This window comes from Schistocerca nitens, chromosome 1 (assembly GCF_023898315.1).
Source record: "Schistocerca nitens isolate TAMUIC-IGC-003100 chromosome 1, iqSchNite1.1, whole genome shotgun sequence".
NCBI lineage: Eukaryota > Metazoa > Arthropoda > Insecta > Orthoptera > Acrididae > Schistocerca > Schistocerca nitens.
This window is the reverse complement of record NC_064614.1, coordinates 424,661,130-424,672,572: the sequence shown is the minus strand read 5'-3', so window position 1 is coordinate 424,672,572 and position 11,443 is coordinate 424,661,130.

Sequence of the window (11,443 nt, the reverse complement as noted above, 5' to 3'; positions counted from 1 at the left end):
CACTTGCGAGGTGGCTGACTCGGATGGATCTTCAGTCACTGCCTGCAGCAATTCCTGTTGAGTTTGGAAGTGATTTTGATTCACAAGCCTTGAAATGTGCCTCCGATCCCTCTCAGGATCTTTTTCCGACCACAATTCTGACATGTTCCATGGCCACGTGTTACACCACTGCTTGTAGACACGTTTAACAATCTGGCACAAAAGACCAACTAATCCAGCAACTTCACTCACCTTATAGCCACAGGTATGGCCAAACACAATTGCTCCTTTCTGCCACTTCCTTAAATTTACCCATTTTTATGTACACCATCCTCTTGAAATTTAAATGTCTCACTGATTACTACTAACATGCTGCATGAGACCTAATCACTGCTATAAAGGCCAATGCATGCACACTGGGGTGACTAATTTTTTGCCCAATGAGTTTATGAAGGTATCAGTTTTAAAATTTTACAACATTAATGTGTTTTATATAGCTGAACTGGTTCCCCATTTACATTAAATGTACTGAGTGACATGGCACACTGGTTAACACACTAGATTAATGTTTGGCAGGATGTTGGTTCAAACCCACATCCAGACAACCAGATGTAGGATTTCTGTGATTTCCCTCAATCGCTCCAGGCAAATGCCAGGATGGTTTCTTTGAAAGGGCACATTCAGTTTTATTCCCCATCCTTGACACAATCTGAGCTTGTGCTCCGTCTCTAATGATCTCAATGTTGACAGGAAATTAAACCCAATTTTCCTTCCTACACCACGAAGGTGACGTGCTACAGACACGAAATTTAACCGACAGGAAGAAGATGCTGTGATATCCAAATGATTAGCTTTTCAGAGCATTCACACAAGGTTGACGCCGGTGGCGACACCTACAACGTGCTGACATGAGGAAAGTTTCCAACCGATTTCTCATACACAAACAGAAATTTACCCGCTTTGCCTGGTGAAACATTGTTGTGATGCCTCGTGTAAGGAGGAGAAATGCATACCATCACGTTTCCGACTTTGATAAAGGTTGGATTGCAGCCTATCGCAATTGCGGTTTATCGTATCGCGACATTGCTGCTTGCGTTGGTAAAGATTCAGTGACTATTAGCAGAATATGGAATCGGTGGGTTCAAGAGGGTAATACGGAACGCTGTGCTGGATCCCAACGGCCTCGTATCACTAGCAGTTGAGATGACAGGCATCTTATCTGCATGGCTGCAATGGATCGTGCAGCCACGTCTCGATCCCTGAATCAACAGATGGGGATGTTTGCAAGACAACAACCATCTGCACCAACAGTTTGACGACGTTTGCAGCAGCATGGACTATCAGTTTGGAGACCATGGCTGCAGTTACCCTTGACGCTGCATCACAGACAGGAGCGCTTGCGATGGTGTACTCAATGACGAACCTGGGTGCATGAATGGCAAAACGTCATTTTTTCGGATGAATCCAGGTTCTGTTTACAGCATCATGATGGTCGCATCTGTGTTTGGCAGCATCGTGGTGAACGCACATTGGAAGCGTGTATTCATCGTCGCCATGCTGGCGTATCGCCCAGCGTGATGGTATGGGATGCCATTGGTTACACGTCTCGGTCACCTCTTGTTCGCATTGACGGCACTTTGAACAGTGGACGTTACATTTCAGATGTGTTCTGACCCATGGCTCTACCCTTCATTCAATCCCTGTGAATCCCTACATTTCAGCAGGATAATGCACTACCGTATGTTGCAGGTCCTGTACGGGCCTATCTGGATACAGAAAATGTTCTATCTGGATACAGAAAATGTTCGAGTGCTGCCCTGGCCAGCACATTCTCCAGATCTCTCACCAATTGAAAACGTCTGATCAATGGTGGCCGAGCAACTGGCTCGTCACAATACGCCAGTCACTACTCTTGATGAACTGTGGTATCATGTTGAAGCTGCATGGGCAGCTGTACCTGTACACGCCATCCAAGCTCTGTTTGACTCAATGCCCAGGTGTATCAAGGCCGTTATTACGGCCAGAGGTGGTTGTTCTGGGTACTGATTTGTTGGGATCTGTTGTTGTTGTTGTTGTTGTTGTTGTCGTGGTCTTCAGTCCTGAGACTGGTTTGATGCAGCTCTCCATGCTACTCTATCCTGTGCAAGCTTCTTCATGTCCCAGTACCTACTGCAGCCTACATCCTTCTGAATCTGCTTAGTGTACTCATCTCTTGGTCTCCCTCTACGATTTTTACCCTCCACGCTGCTCTCCAGTACTAAATTGGTGATGCCTTGATGCCTCAGAACATGTCCTACCAACCGATCCCTTCTTCTAGTCAAGTTGTGGCACAAACTCCTCTTCTCCCCAATTCTATTCAATACCTCCTCATTAGTTACGTGATCTACCCATCTAATCTTCAGCTTTCTTCTGTAGCACCACATTCCTAAAGCTTCTATTCTCTTCTTGTCTAAACTATTTATTGTCCACATTTCACTTCCATACATGGCTACACTCGATATAAATATTTTCAGAAAATACACTTAAATCAATACTCGGTGTTAACAAATTTCTGTACTTCAGAAACACTTTTCTTGCCATAGCCAGTCTACATTTTATATCCTCTCTACTTTGACCATCATCAGTTATTTTGCTTCCTAAATAGCAAAACTCAACTACTGCTTTAAGTGTCTCATTTCCTAATCTTATTCCCTCAGCATCACCTGATTTAATTAGACTACATTCCATTATCCTTGTTTTGCTTTTGTTGATGTTCAACTTATACCCTCCTTTCAAGACACTGTCCATTCCGTTCAACTGCTCTTCCAAGTCCTTTGCTGTTTCTGATAGAATTACAATGTCATCGGCGAACCTCAAAGTTTTTATTACTTCTCCATGGATTTTGATACCTACTCCAAAATTTACTTTTGTTTCCTTTACTGCTTGCTCTATATACAGATTGAATAGTATCGGAGAGAGGCTACAACCCTGCCTCACTCCCTTCCCAACCACTGCTTCCCTTTCAAACCCCTCAACTCTTATAACTGCCATCTGGTTTCTGTATAAATTGTAAATAGCCTTTCACTCCCTGTATTTTACCCCTGCCACCTTCAGAATTTGAAAGAGAGTATTCCAGTCAACATTGTCAAAAGCTTTCTCTAAGTCTACAAATGCTAGAAACGTAGGTTTGCCTTTCCTTAACCTTTCTTCGAAGATAAGTCGTAGGGTCAGTATTGCCTCACGTGTTCCAACATTTCTACGGAATCCAAACTGATCTTCCCCAAGGTCGGCTTCTACCAGTTTTTCCATTTGTCTGTAAAGAATTCGCCTTAGTATTTTGTAGCTGTGACTTATTAAACTGATAGTTCGGTAAGTTTCACATCTGTCAACATTTGCTTTCTTTGGGATTGGAATTATTATATTCTTCTTGAAGTCTCAGGGAATTTCGCCTGTCTCATACATCGTGCTCGCCAGATGGTAGAGTTTTGTCAGGACTGGCTCTCCCAAGGCTGTCAGTAGTTCTAATGGAATGTTGTCTACTCCCAGGGCCTTGTTTCAACTTAGGTCTTTCAGTGCTCTGTCAAACTCTTCACACAGTATCATGTCTCCCATTTCATCTTCATCTCCATCCTCTTCCATTTCCATGATATTGTCCTCAAGAACATCGCCCCTGTATAGACCCTCTATATACTTCTTCCACCTTTCTGCTTTCCCTTCTTTGCTTAGAACTGGGTTTCCATCTGAGCTCTTGATATTCATACAAGTGGTTCTCTTCTCTCCAAAGGTCTCTTTAATTTTCCTGTAGGCAGTATCTATCTTACCCCTCGTGAGATAAGCCTCTACATCCTTACATTTGTCCTCTAGCCATGCCTGCTTAGCCATTTTGCACTTGCTGTCAATCTCATTTTTGAGACGTTTGTATTCCTCTTTGCTTGCTTCACTTACTGCTATTTTGTATTTTCTCCTTTCATCAGTTAAATTCAGTATCTCTTCTGTTACCCAAGGATTTCTACTAGCCCTTGTCTTTTTACCTACTTGATCCTCAGCTGCCTTCACTATTTCATTCCTCAAAGCTACCCATTCTTCTTCTACTGTATTTCTTTCCCCATTCCTGTCAATTGTTCCCTTATGCTCTCCCTGAAACTCTGTACAACCTCTGATTCTTTCAGTTTATCCAGGTCCCATCTCCTTAAATTCCCACCTTTTTGCAGTTTCTTCAGTTTTAGTCTACAGTTCATAACCAATAGATTGTGGTCAGAGTCCACATCTGCTCCTGGATAAGTCTTACAATTTAAAACCTGCTTCCTAAATCTCTGTCTTACCATTATATAATCTATCTGAAACCTTTTAGTATCTCCAGGGTTCTTCCATGTATACAACCTTCTTTCATGATTCTTGAACCAAGTGTTAGCTATGATTGAGTTATGCTCTGTGCAAAATTCTACCAGGAGGCTTCCTCTTTCATTTCTTAGCCCCAATCCATATTCACCTACTATGTTTCCTTCTCTCCCGTGTCCTACTCTCAAATTACAGTCACCCATGACTGTTAAATTTTCGTCTCCCTTCACTACCTGAATAATCTCTTTTATCTCATCATACATTTCATCAATTTCTTCATCATCTGCAGAGCTAGTTGGCATATAAACTTGTACTACTGTAGTAGGCGTGGGCTTCGTGTCTATCTTGGCCACAATTATGCGTTCACTATGCTGTTTGTAGTAGCTTATCCGCACTCCTACTTTTTTATTCATTATTAAACCTACTCCTGCATTACCCCTATTTGATTTTGTATTTATAACCCTGTATTCACCTGACCAAAAGTCTTGTTCCTCCTGCCACCGAACTTCGCTAATTTCCACTATATCTAACTTTAACCTATCCATTTCCCTTTTTAAATTTTCTAACCTACCTGTCCTATTAAAGGATCTGACATTCCATGCTCCGATCCGTAGAACGCCATTTTTCTTTCTCCTGATAACAACGTCCTCCTGAGTAGTCCCCGCCTGGAGATCCGAATGGGGGACTATTTTACCTCCAGAATATTTCACCCGAGAGGATGCCATCATCATTTAACCATACAGTAAAGCTGCATGCCCTCAGGAAAAATTATGGCTGTAGTTTCCCCTTGCTTTCAGCCGTTCACAGTACCAGCACAGGAAGGCCGTTTTGGTTAGTGTTACAAGGCCAGATCAGTCAGTCATCCAGACTGTTGCCCCTGCAACTACTGAAAAGGCTGCTGCCCCTCTTCAGGAACCACACGTTTGTCTGGCCTCTCAACAGATACCCCTCCATTGTGGTTGCACCTACGGTACGGCTATCTGTGTCATTGAGGCACGCAAGCCTCCCCACCAACGGCAGGGTCCATGTTTCTTGGGGGGGGGGGGGGGGTCTCAGGATCTATGCACCCAAATTGCGTGAAAATGTAATCACATGTCAGTTCTAGTATAATATATTTGTCTAATAAATACCCATTTATCATCTGCATTTCTTCTTGGGGTTGGCCAGTAGTGTATAAACAATGGCAATAGTAGAACTGGACTGAAAAGTGTTAACAGCATTATGTGACACCGTAATGTATACAGCAGAGAGATCAATATCAATTATGACAATTTTTAGCATCTACTGTAATAGGTAGGTCTGTTAAAACTAAAGTAATATATTTCATTTTAAACTTAATAACCATTTGCCAAGTAAGTTTTATTTTGGCCACACTTTAGTGTACTTTTTCTACATTCTTCACTTAATGTTCCAACTGAAGTGTATTAAAGGTTAATGGCTATGGCTATGTTCTACAAGTCACTATGAATTGAAAACAGGTGGGGTGAATATACACTGCCTGGCAAAACAGTGAAATGCTGGGAAGGAAAGGAGGAAACAAAAAGTTGGGGGGGGAGGGGGGGTATGTGATGTATTTCAGTTACTATAAAATCTAGTTAGCTTTATAAAGAACTTGGTAGTACAACCCCACTTACAAATACAACAAACCCTCCCCCCCCCCCCACCCTCCCACCCCCTCTGGCTTGGATGCATGCACTGTTTTCGTTGGGAAGGATGTCATAAAACAGTTATATTCTTCCCTGAGGCAAGGTAAGCCACAGCTGGTGCAGATGGTTCTCGATATCCTGGATACTGGATTGGAGTTGACGTCTGAGATTATCTTGTACTTGTTCTATCAGGGACATATCTGGGAATCTTGCAGGCCACAGGAATACGTGCACATCATACACAGGTGCCATGTGTGGACAAGCATTGTCTTGTTGGAAAAATGGCACCACGATAGTGTCGCACAAGAGACAACTCATGAGGATGCAGGATATCCATGACGACCACTGTGACATTGGAGTTCCCTCAATCACTACCAGTCGTGACCCAGTCATACCACATGGCTGCCAACATGCTGGTTTTTTATTTTTTATTTATTTATTTATTGTTCCGTGGGACCAAATTAAGGAGAAGTCTCCATGGTCATGGAACAAGTCAATACATGAAATTATAACACGATATTAGAAACAGATAAAATGAGATATAAAAAAAACATATTCAGGTGACAAGTCGTAAGTTTAAATAAAGAAAATCAACAATGTAACACTGGAATTTGCTTAATTTTTTAGCTCTTCCAGGAGCTCCTCGACAGAATAGAAGGAGTGAGCCATGAGGAAACTCTTCGGTTTAGACTTAAAAGAGTTTGGGCCACTGCTAAGATTTTTGAGTTCTTGTGGTAGCTTATTGAAAATGGATGCAGCAGAATACTGCACTCCTTTCTGCACAAGAGTCAAGGAAGCGCATTCCACATGCAGATTGGATTTCTGCCTAGTATTAACTGAGTGAAAGCTGCTAACTCTTGGGAATAGGCTAATATTGCTAACAACAAACGACATAAAAGAAAATATATACTGTGAGGGCAATGTCAGAATTCCCAGATTATTGAATAGGGGTCGACATGAGGTTCTTGAACTTACACCACATATAGCTCGAACAGCCCGTTTTTGAGCCAAAAATATCCTTTTTGAATCAGAAGAATTACCCCAAAAAATAATACCATACGACATAAGCGCATGAAAATATGCGAAGTAGACTACTTTTCATGTTGAAGTGTCACTTATTTCAGATACTGTTCTAATGGTAAATAAAGCAGCATTTAGTTTCTGAACAAGATCCTGGACATGGGCTTTCCACAACAGCTTACTATCTATCCGAATGCCTAGGAACTTGAACTGTTCTGTCTCGCTTATAATATGCCCATTCTGTCTGATCAAAATATCGGTTCTTGTTGAATTGTGAGTTAGAAACTGTAAAAACTGAGTCTTACTGTGATTTAGCATCAAATTATTTTCCACAAGCCACGAACTTATTTCATGAAGTACATTATTTGATACTGTTTCAATATTACACACAAGATCCTTCACTATCAAGCTGGTGTCATCAGCAAACAGAAATATTTTTGAATCACCTGTAATACTAGAAGGCATATCATTTATATAGATAAGAAACAGCAGTGGCCCCAGCACCGACCCTTGGGGAACGCCCCACTTAACAGTGCCCCATTGGGACTGAATGTCACTACCACTCTCAATATTGCGGAGAATTACCTTCTGCTTTCTGTTCTTAAAGTAAGAGGCGAACCAATTGTAAGCTACTCCCCTTACTCCATAATGGTCCAACTTCTGCAGTAATATTTTGTGGTCAACACAGTCAAAAGCCTTCGTTAAATCAAAGAAAACACCTAGCGTTCGCAACCTTTTATTTAATCCATCCAAAACCTCACAGAGAATATAGCATTTTCAGTTGTTAAACCATTTCTAAAACCAAACTGAACATTTGACAGCAAATTATGTGAATTTAAATGCTCCAGTAACCTTGTATATACAACCTTCTCGATAACTTTAGCAAACAGGGCTATCACTGGTGGGGCTCTCCAGAACATAGGAAGAATGGGACATCTCACCAGGGCACTGCAGTACTCACTGAAGATATCATCCATGGTAGTGCAGAACTGCAATTCATTGTTGAATGCAGTACAACACTTTTCGTCAGCAGTCCATGCTTTCCAGTCATAACACCACGCCAAGCAGCTGTTTTGGGTTGCGGTGTTAATGGCCGCATAGTCATGGGACAGTAATTCCCTAGTCCAGGTGTTGCTAGTCTCCAGCCAGTGTTGTAGAGTTTCCATTACTTGTTACCAAATGGCAGGTGCAGATACGAAAGGCTTATGATGTACTTGATTAACAGTAAGGCAATCCTCCTTTGTGATGGTTAGATACGGTCAACTGGAACCTTGGTGGCACGTATGCCTGCCCTCACATTCAAATGCCCACAAATCTAGATCTGGCACAATTTGTCCAGCCGGCCAAATGGAGACCCACAATGAGACCCCTTTCAAACTCTGTCAGGTACTGATTACGCTGTCTGATGTGAGTACGTGGCATCTCCTGTTCCTTCACAATCCAACATCTGATGCTGTTCATGTCCCTGATACAGGTTGTAACAAACAGTTATGGCCAAACTTTCAGGAAACATTCCTCACACATACAGGAAGGGAATATTTTATCTGGACATGGGTCCAGAAAAGCTTTATTTCCATGTTAGAGCTTGTTTCCTCCTTTTCTTAATAATCACTTAATTGTGGGAAACACACAGGAAAACAATGTTGCCGTACAGTATGAAGCACTTCCCTAAATGAAATGTTCAAGATGCACCCCGTAAGCAAGGACATATGCATCAGCATATGGTCGCATTGAATTCCCAATGCACTAATGTATCCCTGGAGAACTGCGTATTGTTTCACTGTCTTCCACAATACGGATGTGAAGACTCTGTGTACCTTGTACCAGAATTCTGTCCCCAAGAGCTTTCAAATGGCCCCACTTGTAAAAACCATAAATCTGGTGAGGACTAAACAGTCAATGCTAGGTGCTTGATGCTAGTAAAGCAGGCACACAACACATGCAGTGAAGTGAGTTACATGTCAACATTACTTTCATTCCATTGGAATACCAAAGACCGGTGGTGATTCTAAGAATTACAACTAACTGTACATCCTACCCAAATGTAACCAAGAGAGTAATTTCATATAAGAAAACATTTCATATAATGACAGTATGTTCTATTTCTTTGTGTTCCCCATGATCAATGTGATTATGAAAAGAGTGGAAAATGAGCTTTTACATGGAAATAAGGTATTTCCACACCCTTATCCAAAACACACTTTATTCCTCTATGTGTAAAGAAACCCTACCAGACTTGGTAACAGTACTAAACCACTCCAATGGCCTTTCTACGAGTCATATAAAATTGCAACTCTTAACTGTCAGAGACAGCAAAGGACCTAGAAAAGCACTTGAATGGAATGGACAGTGTCTTGAAAGGAGGATATAAGGTGAACATCAACAAAAGCAAAACAAGGATAATGGAATGTAGTGTAATTAAATCATGTGATGCTGAGGGAATAAGATTAGGAAATGAGACACTTAAAGCAGTAGTTGAGTTTTACTATTTAGGGAGCAAAATAACTGATGATGGTCGAAGTAGAGAGGATATAAAATGTAGACTGGCTATGGCAAGAAAAGTGTTTCTGAAGTACAGAAATTTGTTAACACTGAGTATTGATTTAATTGTATTTTCTGAAAGTATTTGTATGGAGTGTAGCCATGTATGGATGTGAAGCATGGAAGATAAATAGTTTAGACAAGACGAGAATAGAAGCTTTCGAAATGTGGTGCTACAGAAGAATGCTGAAGATTAGTGTAACTAATGAGGAGGTACTGAATAGAATTGGGGATAAGAGGAATTTGTGGCACTACTTGACTAGAAGAAATGATCGGTTGGTAGGACATGTTCTGAGGCTTCAAGGGATCTCCAAGTTAGTACTGGCGGGTAAAAATCACAGAGGAAGACCAAGAGATGTGTACACTAAACAGATCCAGAAGGATGTAGGTTGCAGTAGTTACTCGGAGATTAAGCTTGCACAGTATAGAGTAGCATGGAGAGCTGCATCAAACAAGTCTCTGGACTGAAGACCACAACAACAACAACAACAACAACAACAACAACAACAACAATTATTTGCATACTTACTGATGGTGTGCATGTGAACGAAGTCACATTGACATTTGAACATGTCTGACCAGACCAGGGTTTACTGACTCACTCTAATTTTGTTCATTCTTTTTTTTGTTCTACGAAATTATAGTGCATTGGCCGCGCGGGATTAGGCAAGCAGACTAAGGCGCTGCAGTCATGGACTGTGTAGCTGGTCCCGGCGGAGGTTCGAGTCCTCCCTCGGGCATGGGGATGTGTGTTTGTCCTTAGGATAATTTAGGTTAAGTAGTGTGTAAGCTTAGCAGTTAAGTCTCATAAGATTTCACACACATATAGTGCATTGGCTTTGTGTGAGGCCACTTCTTCAGGTAGTGTAGACTAGAGGTTGCATAGCAGCAGAACTTACACTGCACCCATCAACTTTTCTGGTTAATGTTGTATTACCTGGGATATAGACAAATTGGTTAACAATAGACTGGGCTGCGTCTGTTCTGTACTGATGCAGGGGAAACTGGCCACTATCCATAAACTCCTGGAAGCTGTATTGGTCATGCTTTACAGGCTTCAGGCTGCTGCCCTGGGACGTGGACAACCTGAGATAAATGCTTTAATGTCTCTGGAGCCTACAGTGCCACCTGGGATTCCTAAAGATGCAGCATCTTCTGATTTCCACATTCAGTTGACAGTTGCCTGATGGTGGTTGGCAAACAGTGGCGGGGTCACAAAAGTGGGGACTGGGTGCACGGCTGTCCCCTTACATCTCAAAAACAGGTTTGAGGCACTGACTACTGCTGAAGGTACATCTGAGCAAGCAAGCGATGCCTTACCTGTTGACGATCTTCCTGAGAGGTTCGGACAAGTGCAGATGGTGGGATTGCTTGTCAAGCTCCAATGTTAGGCTGGCAATGGAGCCCCTCAGGAAAATACTGGACAGGTTGAGAAAGAAGGCCAGTGTCCAGTCTCTTTCTTTGCCGGGGGGGGGGGGGGGGGCAGAGCTATTCTCTTTGTAGCATATTGTTCGATTGTTCGCAGAACCAATCGCGGTCCTCTGATTGAGAGCTGGATGGAAGACTTAAACCAGAAGATCAAATAATTCTTTAGTGGCCTTGGATGTGGATTTCTCGATCTCCGCTGTGGGAGGAGAAATGTAGTACCCTCCCCTTAAGATGTCAGAAGTGCAATGCACACAGGGAGTGACCACCATGGTAACAGAATACATTTGTCATGCACATGTGAAATCTCTTCATAGGCCCAAAAAGATGCATTCTGGATAACATTTGTCATAGCAGATCGAGGAAAGAAAGTGTTAATATATCATTAGTTAACTGCAGGAGTGTCCATGGAAAGGCCCCAGAACTGTAGTCTGATTAAAATTGCTTGATAGTCAACAATTCGTTTGTTAGGGGTGTCTTCCTCCAATCAGAGTGCTGAACATCGTGCCCAGATT